At 35.1% G+C, this 16,301-nt stretch overlaps 1 protein-coding gene across 2 annotated transcripts in view; it reads left to right on the forward strand.

Moving 5' to 3' along the window:
- Positions 1-16,301, forward strand: part of SLCO3A1 (solute carrier organic anion transporter family member 3A1) — a 361,805-nt gene that overhangs the window by 72,179 nt on the left and 273,325 nt on the right. The window lies entirely within an intron of this gene.

Below are 16,301 nucleotides of genomic sequence, written 5' to 3' on the forward strand. Positions count from 1 at the left end.
TCCAGGGGAATTTTGTAGACCTGTATGACTGTCACATCCTCTTAGTAGTATGATACAATCACTTACGTTTTTAAGATTTAACCAAGCATCTTTCCTTATGTTTCCCCAGAGAGACACACAGCTATTAGCACTAAAGCCAAGTCCAAAGCTCATCTTAGTTCGATCAGTCAGGGGAGGGGTGGCAGGAAGGAGAGCTCTTTGTTCTAGAGTTCTGGCCACTGATTGACTATATTTGCATGAAAATAATTTGAATTAAATTAAATCCGACATTGGGGTCTTTGCAAGATAAGTGACTTTTAAACTGGCTTCTCATTGGTTATTTGACTAAATTTATTTGACTTTTTTTGAAACATTAGTTTGGTCTAGATTTAACTGCTGCTTAAAAAAATAGGATGGGTAGATACTTGTATTTCTGGAGTTCCTGTTAATATCTCTATCTGGAATATAGATCGTGTCTCTTAACCCATGGAGTCCATTAGATTAAAAACTCATTGAGAACAGGGACTGACTTTTACCTTTGTTTGTATGTCCAGCACTCAGCAAAGTCCTTGGCACTTAATGAATGCTAATTTGCTGACTTCATGATAAACCCTTTCACCAAATGAAAAGTATTTCTGAGGTGGCTGTATTCTACGAAGATACCAAGATGCTTGTTACTGATCATTCTTTAATGCGACTCAGATTTAAACTTGGTAGCATATGTTTGATGTTCCTAAATTTTCATTTCTTTTTTTTAATAGTGCATGAGTTGTAGCTCATAGACCCTACATCAATGACAGAGAGCACTATCAGTGAGGAAATATGCTCCACCAAAAAGGACTTAATCTTAGAGTACTGCCTAGGGTCGTGGGATTTGCCCATGGTCATCCTGCTTGTATATATTAGAAGCAGCACTTAAAACAGGTCTTCATTACTCCAAGGCTGACCTTCTCACCATTACCTCACATTGCATCTCTCAGCAGTATTAGAATATAATCTCAAAGACACCCTCATCTTGCTTCCTTTGCCTTCCTCTCTCAAATTCACTGGGTCTGATATTTTCCATTCTTTAATTTCAATCCAACTGTAACTGACAGTAAGGTTCAGCACATTTTCTGTGGTGGTTTGGATGGATGCACAGATAGGGGAAGAAAAATACTTTTCTGCTCTCAAAGCACTTTGTACTTTTTTTTTCCTTTTTAAAATAGGCACATAGGTCACTAAGTAAAATCTGAACTCCTAAAGTCAAAAATTTCCATTTCTCCTTACTGAGAGAAAGACATTTCCTGGGTCAGTAAAAATAAGGAAAAAATATGTAATGAACCCAGAAATTATCTGGGGATATAAGCAGTACAAACTTCCCATGACATTTTAAGTTACTATTTTTATGACTTGAATTTGAGGCAACCCATTTTGGTCTAACCATTCTCTTTTGGTTACTTTCTGGTCTTAACCATCCTCTTGGAGGCAGGGCAGAGGTTAAGGTTTTTCTTTGACTAACATTTTAATATAAAAAGTCTTTTTTATACTTTATGCTCTACATGTCCATCTTCCTAGAGTCCCTTCCCAGGTAACTTCCAAACATATAGATACATATAGATGTAATTACAAATTGAATTCCCTTCCTCAGTAAAGGAGTAATTACCAGAAGTACATTCCAAGTTGTACTACCTGCCATGTGTATTTTTAATGGAGCTTACAATGGGAATTCAAATTCCCAGCAAGAAGCCTCATTAGCACAGCAAGCAGCTAATAGGCTCCGAAGTCTTGCATGGACACATGCATACAACCTTTTGAAACCCAGCAGGTTTTGTTTTTAGATTCAAGTCTTTTAACCTTCTTGAGCCTCAGTCTCTCCATCTGCAGCATAGAAAAGGGCCTAAGGGACTATGATCTACTCCCCTTCTCCCTTAAACAGAGATTTTAGAAAACATCAGATACTGGGGAAAATAAAACTGGTCCACATGTTAAAATTCTCCTTTATTCATGTTGCCTTCTGTGAAAATGAGCAGCAGCCAGGGGAGCTGTAGGCAAGAAAGATGGATTTGAAGAGCCAGGGGCAAAGGGTTGTCTGTGTTTGGGCGGCAGTAGTAAGCATGTGCAGAAATGACATGAAATGAGCCCATGGTGTATGCTATAATGAGTATCAATTCACAAGCCCAAACAAATAGGCCCCAAGTACTCCAGATATGAAAAATGGCCCATACTCCTAAGATTCTAAAGTTTAAACATTTTTTCACAATTGCCGCCATACTTGGGGTGGTTTGCCATTTCAAGAGGGAACAAATAAATGGGGGAAAATGTTTAAGAAACTGGCTAACATATTTTTATTTAACCTGAACAGTATCTGCAATAGTATGGAGATTTGGTAAATAGTCATCAGGTAGGACCAGACTCTTTTAAAATTTAAAAAGATATTTCAAAAGGCTTTTTGAAGTATCTCTATCTATCATCTATCTAATCTTTCTACTTATATATCAATATATTATTTTTGCCATTAGAATGTAAGTTTTTTGAAGGCAAGGACTATTTTCATTTTATTTTGTTTTTCACTTTGTTTTTCCAATGCTTAGCACAGTAAGTGCTTGCTAATGCTTGCTGATTGATTAATAGTGGAAGAAGGAAAAAAGCTCACTTGGGAGATGTGTGTAAACTATATCCTATCAGTATTTAAGTGATTCTGTGGGTTACACACTACTGTACATCTAAGCTTGAGCTTTCTCCATTCCATGCCAGTCTAAACTGACATGTATTTTTGTGCAAATTGACAAGTAATCATAAAGCTAAACCCTTTCCATCACCATCAAGAAATAAACTAGAAATAAACTGGGAAGAATGAGAAAGTATGAGAGAGAGAGAGAAAGACAGACAGAGACAGAGACACAGAGAGAGGGAGAGAGAGACAGAGACAGAGACAGAGATAGGGAGAGAGAAAAAGAGAGATAAATAAAGAGAAAGCAGGAGGGAAAGAAATTAGGAAGGGGAAGGAAGGAATTAGAGAGCTAGGAAGAGAGGGAATAAATTAAAACAAAAGGAAGAAGGAGAGAAGGAGAGGGAGGAAGAGAAAAGAGAGGAGAGGGAGACGGAGAGGGAGGAGAGAGAGAGAGAGAGAGAGAGAGAGAGAGAGAGAGAGAGATCTTTTCCCACAAATATACATGGATAATGATTGAGAAGGCCCAGGAGGAAGGGAATTAAAGAGCAATGAGAGATCAAAAAGCAAAATAAATCCTCTTTTGCCAAGGGCCTTCAATCTGATTTGTAATTTGCATCAACATTTGCTCATCAATGCTATGAAATCCCCAAAATATTCATAGAACACTGGCTTGGGAGATTAATTGTGTTAACAGAAGGAAGCCCTTATGCCAATGCATTGTTGATAAAGGACTAGACAGAGCATCTAGAATGTTTATTTGTGACCAAGAGTCTGGACAGTTACTATTGCTCACTGTCAGCTTGGCTTTTACTGAGACTAGCTAGAGAATTCCACAGCATGCCATCAGAGCAAATGGAGTCTCCAAGTGCAACTTGATATGGCATATTTGTAAAAATTTCTGTTAGGGGAGAAGGGAGAGTGAGTATTGAATGGGTGAATGACTAAGCAAGTGCTAATCTGGCTCATATTGTCTTCAATTCAAGGAATATAGGAATTGTCTATAACGTGTCTCTTGGGGAATGGAAAATCAAAATCGGTAGGACCTTGTTATTCAGGGAAATGCAGCCTGTCTGGGTTATAAACATTGCTTCCCTAAGTGAGATATGATTGCTTTGTATCTTTATTTGGTGGCACTTATAGTGAAATTTTATCTTTATTGGTGAAGAAATTGTCAAATTATTAAATGCCCATTGAGTACATATCATATGCTTACAAAGAGAGACTATAAAAGTAACTGATTTTTATAATGAGTCAGTTTTGAAACTATGAAATTGTCTTTATTGCTATGGGAAAGGGATAGAGGAGAATACATAATACTTGGTTCACATCCAGCTTTTGTTACATATTGGAATATATGACCTTAGATAAACCATTTTCTCCTTTGAGTTTCAGTTTTTTTCATCTATAAAATGTGGGTAACAATATCTGTACAAACAATGGGATTGTTGTGGGAATCAAGTAAGATAATGGAGATAAATTTCCCCTACAGGAAATAAGCAATATTAGAAGGGGTACAGCAACAAAAATGGACAGTTGCAAAGTTATGTAGACCTTTTCAGAAAATAATAATAAAATTATTAGAGTTTGGTAGGGTATTAGAGTTTACAAAGACTTTTTTTTCATGATCTCATTTGAGCCCCACAGTAGAACCATGAGATTGTAGTGCATACATTATCTCCATTTTATAAATGAGGAAACTCAAATTTCAGAGAAAGGGAATGGATTGCCTAAGGTTACATACCTAGTAAGCAATAGAGACAGGACTTGAACATGTTTAGTCACAAACCCCTTAAAATAGCTAAAAGGAATTGGAATGTGTTGTTTTTCAAGAAGCACAAATGAGTCAAGTCATGTTTTCCACCACCATCAAGACTTTCTTGATTCCCTGTCCACTCAGCAGCTAATGCCTTATCCCTTAAAATATCATGTGTCAATTTTCTATTTATTTTGTATATTATATCAATAATTATATTTTATGTCCTTCACCTGGATTATAAGCTCCCCAAGTTCATAGTTTTTTTTTTTACCTTTGACTTTTTAATTTGTAATGCTTAGCAAAAGACATAGCATACAGTAGATTTTTCTTAATTATTTCTTAATTGATTGAGTTGAAATAAATAGGTCAATGTGAGGAAGTAGTAAATGTTAGAACCCAATAGAATTTAGGCCAAGTTTTGGGTTGGTCTTGTTGGTTGATAAAGAGATATCTGTGCTAAGGCTCATGGGTACAGCTATAGAACTTTGCACATAAACCAACACTTCCTTAAAGTAAGGATATCTTAAAACCCAGAATTAGAAATTTAATTCTGATGCTGAGAGTAGTGATATGCTATTTTTTAAAGAAAAATTTCATTTTTGAGTTTTAAAATTTTTTCCCCTATTCTTGCTTCCCTCCCCCCACCCCCACAGAAGGTAGTCTGTTAGTCTTTACATTGTTTCCATGGTATACATTTGTCTAAATTGAATGTGATGAGAGAGAGATCAAATCCGTACGGAAGAAAAATAAAGTATAAGAGCAAAATTACATAATAAGATAATGGTTTTTTTTCCCTAAATTGAAGGTAATAGTCTTTGGTCTTTGTTCAAACTCCACAATTCTTTCTCTGGATGCAGATGGTATTTTACATTACAGATAGCCCAAAATTGTTCCTGGCTGTTGCACTGATGGAATGAACAAGTCTATCAAGGTTGATCATCAGTCCCATGTTGTTGTTAGGGTGTACAATGTTTTTCTGGTTCTGCTCATCTTGCTCAGCATCACTTCATGCAAATTTTTCCCTGAATTCCCATCCCTCCTGGTTTCTGTTAGAACAATAGTGTTCCATGATATACATAAACCACAATTTGTTAAGCCATTCCCCAATTGAAGGACATTCACTTAATTTCCAATTCTTTGCCACCACAAACAGGGTTGCTATGAATATTTTTGTACAAGTGATGATTTTACACTTTTTCACAATCTCTTTGGGGTATAGACCCAGTAGTGGTATTGCTGGATCAAAGGGTATGCACATTTTTGTTGCCCTTTGGACATAATTCCAAATTGCTCTCCATAAAGGCTGGATGAGTTCACAGCTCCACCAACAAAGTATTTGTGTCCCAGATTTCCCACATCCCTTCCAACATTGATCATTGTCCTTTCTGGTTATATTGGGCAGTGACATGCTATTACAATACTTTAAATGTCAGGGGTGACATTACTAGAAGTAGAAATGCATTTATATATTTAGAAAATATTGCTTACATATAAATGTGTGTTCAGTGTTGAACAGAGAAACTTTGTGTCCCATATTGGAATTTGGTTTGTTCCAAAGAATAGGTTCACTGCTTTAAGGAAAACTTCCTAAAAATTACTTCTATCCACAAATGTAATGGGCAACCTTAAAAGATTCTGAGTTTTTTGACACTGGAGGTCTTCAAACAAAGTCTGGATAACCACTTACTAGGTCTATGATAGAATGGTTTCTTGTTTGGACTCTTGGACCCAAAAGTCTCTGAGGTTCCTTACAACGCTGAAATTTTATGTTTCTGAATATTTAATGAGCTGAATATGAAAATGAGGAAAGTTACAAGGACATCTATTATTTTGAAAATCGTGGACAGTGTTTCTGGATTGGGTCTCTGGATTTTCAGTGAGAGGTGTATTTAGAAACCAGAGATTATCTGCCGATGGAACGTCCTGCCAGTTGCACACAGTATAAAACAAATTAGCATTGCTGAGATAATACAAAATTTAGCGTATTTCTACAACTGCTACTTCCTTTGCCTATGTGACTGGGTTAGACTGATCATATTTCCTCTCTGGGCTTCAATCTCTTCTACTTTAAAATAAATGGAGATATCTATAGTCCCTTTCAGTTATGAATCTTGTGAAATCTATTCTCCATTTGGAACTGGTCTTGACATAAATTAAGAGTTCACTTGGGAAATGTTATATAGCAGGTTTCTATGGGGGAAAGAGGAAATGTTTAAGTGTAAGTATGTGTTCTTTAGAAACATTTTAAAACTGTTTTTACATTTGAATATAGATTAAAAACTAAGGAGATCATTAAGCTATAAGAGTCAGGTTAATAGTTTAGGGGAAAATATTTTTCATTACTTTTTAAAAACTTCTTATTTTTCCCCCATGGACTTGAATTCTTGCCTGTTTGTTTTCTTTAGTACTAGGGAATCTTTCCCTTAATGTATGACAATATTATGATTTCTAAGGATCATAGAATTTTTAGGACTTGGAGGGAATATATCAAAAATCTCAACACTTCAGATGCTTTCTAGACAGGAAAACTGAAACCTGAAATATTAAGTGATATGTTTGAGATGATGCAACTGGTTATTGGCTGACTGCAGAGTTAGCACCCAGGACTCCTTATGCCCAGATCACTGTTCTTTTCAGTTGTTATCAAGATACCTTTTAGCCTTTGTTTTCCTAGATTGTCTTTAAAAGTATTACTTAGGATGCAAGGAAAGAGAATCCCACTAACAGTTAATATTATTAAGATTAACTCCATGAAGACCACTGCTATGTGCTGGGAAGAGAAAATGTTTAGGCTTACTTTCTACCCTCTTAGCATTACAGTCTAAAATAGGCATAAAACAAGCATAGATAGCTTGTATTACTTTATATAATAGTTCAATGTATTACAGAGGTACAGAACAATGTACCTGTCAAATGTAGTTGTCTTTACTAAAGTATCTTAACTCCTCAAAAATATGTCCCTCAGTATGGTTCCTTGGAAGAGACCAATGCAATTGGAGTGAGGTTCTAGTTTTTTTCCTTTTTTATTTCTATTTTATTTTTATTTTTCCAATTACATGTTATGAAAGTTTTTCAACATTCATGCACATATTTATATTACACAATTTTCTTCTACCTTCCCTTCCCATTCCTCTCCCTTCAACAACAATCTAGTGATCATTGTACATGTACAATTCTGTTTAACATGTTTACATATTAGTCATTTTCTGTATGAGGAAATAAAAGGGAAAAGAAATAAAACTATGGAATAGAAAGGAAAAACATAAGAGAATTTTTTTAAAGTAAACTTAGTAGTCATTCAAATTCTGTAGTTTGTTTTTAGTTTCTTTTGTCTTTTTTTCTGTATTTTGTTTTTTTTCCTTTGTTTCTATGTAGAAGATGTTGTCCCTAACAGGTCTCCCAGGGTTGTCCTACCTGAAGTCTTGGGTTTAAGTCTCTGTTCTACCACTTCCAGGCAAGTCACTTAATCAATCTAACCTCAGATTCCTCATCTGAAAATTAGGGAATTGTTATAGATGACCTCATTTTAATCTAACTATAAACCTCTAGAACAATGTTTAAAAATAATATAGTTAGAGGTTTAAAAAATAGTATAGGTAGAGATGTATCCTCATTTCAAGAAATCTAGAGATTAGTCTGAAAGTTTTATCAGAGATAAAAGACATTTGTAGCACAATGGTTCTCAAATTTCATTGTAAAAATCTCAATCAGGTCTCCATTCTTTATTTTCCCATGTGACTGGCTAAGTTTTTGAAACAGACATGTTAATAAATATTGATCGATTTCATTATCTCCTAGTATTTGTATATTGGTTCTTAGACCTCCACCTCAACCTCCATTACTGTAGTCAAAAGACTTTACTGTAGTAAGTTTTTTTTAAAAAATGAATTTTATGATTGTACAGATTACTGCCCTCCTTCTAGCACTGATTATTAACTTAACCTTTGCTGATTAACAAATTGAGATTTAAATGTTAACAGGCTCTTCAGAGACAGCTCTTACTAATATTTCAGTATAAGTTATTCAATCTCAATGAATTCCCTGACCAGGGTTCTTTATCTTAAACAGAAAATAGTAGTGAACTAAGTGGTACATATCTAAAGGAAAAAAAAAAAGACTTCAAAGTGAACACAGGCAAATTATCAGGAAAAACACAACAAAAAGGGCTTCTGGAATGTGATATGACTGTGTACTTGCTGATTGACACTTATTTCTATCATAGTTTGCAAAACTGAACTTCTGATAGTGACTGAATGAGATGGGGAGGAGGAGAAGATAGAGAGAAAAAACCCAGAAGGGAAGCCCATGACAAGAAATGTATTTTTTTGGTGCATAGCAATTATTTTATAGTCAAAGTCTACCTATTTTTAATAATATTCAGCTAATGACATATGGACCTCTTAATTTAGTCAGGCAGATTATCAAAAGAATACTTTACTATCTGGGGACAGCATTCTCCTAAGAGATTTAATGAAAGGATGATATACTTAATTGTTGGAAAATTTAGTGTATCAATAGACCAAATGTTCTCATGCAGCAGTAGCGTTCCAAAATTCCCTAGATTATGTTAACATTTTCTATTTTTTAATATAGTTGAATATATATGTATGTCTGTTCATTTGAATATAGACATATAGGGAGATACACATAAAATATATAATTTAATCCTGCTACACCCAAAAACATGTAAACATTAAATTTAACTTTAAAGCTATGGAGATTTTTGTGCTTGCAAGGAACTCTACATAGTTGATGTCATTTAAGCCTTACAACAACTTCTTGATGGTTATAGATCCAATAACAATTCCCTGAGAACTGGGGCTGCCTTATTTCTATTTTGCCTATTTATGAACCTTAGTATCACATGATTAGAGTATTTATAGCTGGAAGGGATTTCCATTTTCTCTTATCTGTTAATTATTATGCTGTCATTTCAGTAATATTTGACTCTGTGACTCCATTTAGGATTTTCTTGGCAAAGGTATTATTAGAGTGGTTTGCCATTTCCTGCTACAGATCAATTTATAGATAAGGAAACTGTTTATCAAAGGATACTGGGGTTCAGAGAGTTAAGTGACTTGTCCAAAGTCATACAATAAGTAGATGTTGAAGAAGGATTTCAACCTAGAACTTAACTTGAAGTCCAGCACTCTTTCTTCCATACCACCCTCCTCACTGATTGATAGATAATGCCCAATATCATCCCTATTTTACTTATGAAGATACTGAGATTTGGAAAAGCTAAATGACTTGCCCAAGGTCACATAGTAACAGAAGTGGAGATAAAAAAAAAAACTCATGCTTGCTCTCAGACCATACCAATTCCTTTAGGTTGCCATTGTCTGTCTCCCTGTTATCTACTTAATAGCCATTTTTAAAACAGTATTAATGTTAGCCCTTTGCAAACACGATAGACACCATAAGGGTGAATGTTTCTTTTCCTGTCTTAGAGTCACACTGAGAATTAATTATGGATATGTACTAGGAAGAACAATGGATTTGGAATCAAAAGATCTGCATTGAATCATGGCTCCAACACTTAGAAGTTGTGTAACTATGAACAAATCACTTAATTTCCTCATATTATAAAATAGCACTTAATAGCTCAAATTCAAATCAACCTCAGTGATTTTTTTTAAATCTTAACATACTCTTCAGACCAGAATTATGGTTATTTTTCTCTACTAATAAAGTCCTGATAATCTTTTATAATTCTATATAGAAGAAAAGAATGAAGATATAAAAAGTGATCCAATAGGGACATAAGTATCTTGAAGCTGGAAAAGACCTTCCAGGACATCTGTTCCAAGTTTTCCATTTTACAAATTGAGGAAATGGAGGCAGGTTGAGGCTTTCCATGTCAGAGGTGTCAAACTTGGGATCCTTTAGGTCTGTCATACTCTTGAGCAGGCAAGAACCAGTTTAAAATGTAATTGGGAAATATTTTTAAAAATGGCATAAAACATAACATCTTTTAAAACTAAGTCAATATTCAGCCTACAAGGGATTCTTATGTATAGATTAGTAGCCCTAATTTCTATTTGAGTTTGACACCACTGGTTTAAGTCACTTGAACAAGGTCAGAGCAAATTAGTTTAAGGGGAAAAAACAGAAGGGCAAAACTCTGTTTGATTTTAATTTTCCTTTAAAAATATCTTCATAGCAGAACTTTGAGAAATCTGAGAAGGGTGATAGCCATGTAAGCTGTCACTAAACAAATGCTTATCTTACCAGATGACATTGTAAAGAAAAAAGAACACTGCACACTTGAAACATGATTTGTCTAAAAGCCCTCAAGGAGATCATTAGGGTTAATGTTAAAAAGAATTAGATATTAAATTGTCATTATTCAGCAACATTTATTGAGTGTTTCTTGTGTTTGAAAAAAAAACTGTACCAGCTGCTGTAAAGAAGAGGAAATGGGCTACAGAAGAAATAACAGATGTGCTCTTGGCCCTCCAGGAGTTTTCAATCTAGTTGAGAAGTCAAAATATCTATGAGATAGCTGAAATAGACTAGAAACAATAGATCATTGAGTATGAATTAGAATAATGCAATCTTAGGACTGGAAGGGAATCATCTAGCCTCAGCTCCTCTACAAATAAGTTCCTCTACAGAGAGGTCCTTAACTTGGGATCCAAGGAATCATCAATAAGTAGATTTTGGAAATATTTGAAAATTATATTTCACTCATGCTATCTTTCTGGAGAACAATTTGGAATTACGCCCAAAGAGAAAAACAAATGTGCATACCCTTTGATCCAGCAATACCACTACTGGGTCTATACCCCAGAGAGGTTATAAAAAAGGATAAAAACATCACTTGTACAAAAATATTCATAGCAACCCTGTTTGTAGTGGCAAAGAATTGGAAATTAAGTGAATATCTTTCAATTGGGGAATGGCTTAACAAACTGCGGTATATGTATATCATGGAACACTATTATTCTATTAGAAACCAGGAGGGATGGGAATTCAGGGAAGCCTGGAGGGATTTGCATGAAGTGATACTGAGCAAGATGAGCAGAACCAGAAAAACATTGAACACCCAAACAGCAACATGGGGTAATGATTAACCTTGATGGACTTGCACATTCCATCAGTGCAACAATCAGGGACAATTTTAGGCTATCTATGATGGAGAATAGCATCTGTATCCAGAGTAAGAATTGTGAAGTTTGAACAAAGACCAAAGACTATTACCTTCAATTTAGGGAAAAACCATTATTTTATTATGTAATTTTGCTGTCTCTTATACTTTATTTTTTCTTTCTTAAGGATATGATTTCTGTCTCATTACATTCAACTTAGATCAATGCATACCATGGAAACAATGCAAAGACTAACAGACTACGTTCTGAGGGAGTTGGGGGGAGGGAACCAAGAATAGAGGGACAAATTGTAAAACTCAAAATAAATAAAATCTTTCTTTTAAAAAAGGAAATTATATTTCATTATAGTTGGTTTCCTGAATAATCCTACGTATTTTAGTTTTTCCTTTGAAAAACACCATACCAAGAAAGGGTCCACAGGACTTTACCAAACTTCCAAAGGAATCCATGCTTCAAATAAAGGATAAGACCGCCTGTTGGATAAAGGTTGTTCATCTTGATTCATTATATCTCTAATTGAATACTGTCATTGATAGAAGACTAACTCAGCAGATCATTCTACTATTACAAAGTACAAAGTTTTAGAAAACTATTAGCAATATCGAACTGAGCCCTACTGTCCTGTAACATCTACTTAGTTTAATCATTCGATCTGAAACTACATAAGTCTTTTCTCTCTTCCAGGGAACAATTATTCTCATGTTTGAAGACAGCTATCATGTTTTCTCTTTGTTCTAAAGAAATCCTCTAGTTCCTTTAACTCTTCCTTATTCAACATAAATTCCAGACTCAGTATCCTTGAGCTTCTCCTTTGGGCACACTCCATTTTGCTAACATGTTTTTAAAAATGTTGAACCTAGCATAATTATAATGCTCTAGATGTTGTCACACCCAGAATGAGATCCTTCTTGTGATATTATTCTTGTATTCTTCTTCTTCACAAGGCCTAAAATTGAATTCACTTTTTTAAAGCTATAGCTAATATTTATGTAGTGCCTTAAGGTTTGCAAAATATTTTGCATGCATTATCTTATTTAGTTCTCACACAACAATCCTGTAAGATAGATGGTAGATACTATTATTACCTCTATTTTTCAGATGACGAAATGGAAGCTGAGAAAATTTAAGTGACTGGCTTAGGGTCACAAAGCTAGTAAAGTATCTGAGGGAAGATTTGATCTCTGGGTTTTGTGATTTGAAAAATAGTGTTTTCTATTGGGAACTATGGAACTTGAGAACATGTGGAAAGAACTATGGTAAATGTGTCATCAGATACAGGGAGATTAATCCTGAGTTTCCTATAGAAGAATCAGTTTTAAATTGCTTTTGGGGAGTTACTAGAAATAAATTTTTTACAATAGAAGAATACTAAGAAGGAATATCATAAGTAATATTTGATTTTTATATTATGAGCAAATAAGAAACTGATTTCTCAGAACAGGAACTTGAAGTGGGAAATCATTTTAGCGGGTCTGCATAGGATTAATTGTTTAATGATTTAAAACAAGAAGGAACTTAAATAGAGGACTGAATGCATGAATTGCTAAGGAAGGATTAATATCACTTCTAAGGAATTATCTTTGGACACTTCATAGGTAATAGCTTTGCTTTCAAAAAATATAGTGTCGGTCACTGAAGTACAAACTGAAATCAACAGTGGGGATACAAAAGAAGTTAAAAGAAAGAAGCTATCCTCAGGAAGCTCATAATTATAATGAGTTAAGGAAGTCCACAAAACATGAACTCTAGAAACTGAAAAAGTTTTCTAAAAAGACATTATCTTAATTTAAATTATTTATTTTCTTTTAATTCATTATTTAATATAATTATTTTTAATGTCAGGATTTGGGGTCCTCTTCTAGGGGTTAACATCCAGGATTCATTAAAAATATGCTTGTGGTCAAGTGAAAATTCCAGTGTTTGAACTCAAAGGTTTTATTTTGCTCTCCTTACCTCTAGCTTTCCTTTAATTGTCATGGTATATCTTGGGCACTGGGAAAATTCTGGGTCAATCTGCCAACTTTCTTTTTTTCTAGGACCAATCAGTATACCCCTTAAGGCTGTGGTGAGGAGAAACACCTCTCTCTTTTCATGCTTCCCTGATTTTTCTACAAACTAGTTTCTATGTGCTGTAAAAATAGGGGTGTTACTTAGCTGGAGCTAATGATCTGTGCAACTCCTGGGTACAAAACAATTTTGTTAATATTTAAAAGGGAAAAGAAAAGTATGGGGACTAGGGAAGTAGGATGTCAGCTGGGAGCAGGGAGGCAGGAATACCAAGGCTATTGCAGAATTTTCATTTCTTCTTCCTTCTTTACCTTAGTCTGTGTCCCTCAAATATAGAGAACTTATATCCTCATCTTTGAGAAGTAAATATTCTACCTTTCCTGGATTTCTACACTGCCCTTACTGGAGAGTAGCTACATGGCACAGTGGAAAGAGCACCAGCCCTAGAAGACCATAGTTCAAATCTGAACTTGGACACTTGATACTTAATAGCTGTGTGATCTTGGGTAAGTCATTTGAATGCCTCCTATCCAGGTCCAGCTTTGGTCATCCTAATCCATATCTTGCCACTGGACCAAGAGGACTCTGGAGAAAAAAAGCAAAGGTGGTAAACTTAGCACAGTATCCCCCTCACTCAAATCTAATTCACATGCATGTCATGGCATCACCTCCCTGGTATCAAGGTCTTCTTCGAGAACAAAGGACAAGCATCATCATCACTTGCCTTCCCTCTGAAATTACATTCTATTCTCTCTCATTATATGTATATATATATATATATATACATATATATATATATATATATATAAATTAATGTTTGTCTATCATTTTTGAAGATCACAACATCAGGGAGGTGATGCCATGACAAGCACATGAATTGGATTTGTATGAGGAGGATTGTGCTAAGTCAACAACCTCACTTTCTCCTCCAGAGCCATCTAGGTCCAGTGTCCAGATACGAATCAGGATGACTGGAACTGGCCCCAGATGTGAGTGAATCAGGGTTAAGTGCCCAAAGTCACATAGCTAGTAAGTGGCAAATGTCTGAGGTCAGAATTTTACTGTTTCTATGCCATTGCCCTTATTAAAATGGGGGGTGCTCAAGGTATCAAGCTAGACTACGACTCAAGAAAACCTTAATTCAAATTCTGCCAAAAAGAGCTGTGTGACTATAGATAAATCATTTATCCACTCTCAAACTCATTTTCCTCTTCTGTAAAACTGAGATTAAAAGTGGAACCTATTTCACAGAGTTGTAAAAATGAAACAAAGTAACATTCTGAGTTTTTGTAAGCCCAAAGGAATGTTATAAATGCTAGCTATTAATATTCATCTTTGATATCTCTAGCATTTAGCTCTATGCCTAGAATACTATAAGTACTTACCAAATGCTTGTGATTAACTGATGAACCACATACCTGAAGAACATGCCCTTCATAACATAAATTATGAAGGATAGGTCCCCTAGGCTACCCATCCCCAGCTACCACCTGTATGCAACACACCTTTCCCACTTGTGGATAAGCTCACAGGGTTTATTAAGTGTTTTTATGGAAACAATTTTTTAAAAGAGAGAATTATATCTCATTTGAAAGAAGGCTTTGCTTTCTAAGATTCCATAACCTGAATCCACTTGTGAGCTGTACTTTGACACGCATCAATATAATTTTCTTCAGGGAGGCACGACTTTATATTAAAGGTCTTTATAACTGCCTTTATTAGACCATTATTTTAGCCAGTTTCTGACAGTCCAAAAACATTCCCAGACATACATAGGAACTGCTAGAAGTTAATGAACATTGTCAAACCACTGAGAGGACATCCCTGAACTTTGGTCTTTCCCTGGCTAGCTAGCTGCCATCTTGGGGGATTGATTTATTTGAAAAGGGGGTGGAGGAATAAGCAGAAAGGAAATAGCCCTCTTTAAAATTTATGGTCCATTCCCCCACATCATTAATTTGAAAGCCTCTAGCAGTGCAATTAGATGTCCTTATGCAACAACAATGTAAAATTAATTCTGGTCATTCTCAGTGTTCCAGCTATTAGAGTTACTCTTTTCTGCAAAACTGCCCTGAGGGGTGGAGAAAGCAGCCACATTTCACTGACCTGACAAAAATGTTGTAGTGTTTATCCTAGAAATAGAGTGCCTGGCTAGATTGGAAGGACTTGGATAAATGATCTGTTTGGAACACAAAACAAGGACGCTGAGCTCCCAAGGGAAAATAATGGGGTCACTGAATTCAGTAGAATCTGTACTTGATTACCTGATGCCATACAGTATTATCCTTTTTTTTGCTAAGGGTGTGGCTTTGAGTGCCATTTCATAAGCAGTGGCATAAACAATATTGTGTGGTAGGATCCAAGGTACCAAAATGGAAAGCACATAGCATCTCTGGGACTGAGATTGATAAAATATAGGGGCTGTCTTTTGCCTTTCTTTGTATCTCCTGTCCTTAGCACAGTGTCTGATACCTAGTAGGCATCTAATTAATGTTTATTAACTGACTAACTGTTATGTGACAACTTTGCCTAAGAGCAGAAATGCAGAATCTAATCTGACTTTCCATCAATTCTCCATGTGACCTTGAGCTCTTCAAGTCACTTCTATTGTACATGAATTCATACCTCTCTAGGTTCCTTTTTGCTTCTAGTATTTTATCATTTAAGTAATTCCTATAATCGATAAGTTTTTTGAGTTAAACAAATAGAATTTCTAAATTTTCTTATCCATAAAATGCCTTGCACAAGATAGATATTTAATAAATGTTTATATTCAATAAATTTTGGATAAATT

This window comes from Macrotis lagotis, chromosome 4, assembly GCF_037893015.1.
Source record: "Macrotis lagotis isolate mMagLag1 chromosome 4, bilby.v1.9.chrom.fasta, whole genome shotgun sequence".
Classification (NCBI taxonomy): domain Eukaryota; kingdom Metazoa; phylum Chordata; class Mammalia; order Peramelemorphia; family Peramelidae; genus Macrotis; species Macrotis lagotis.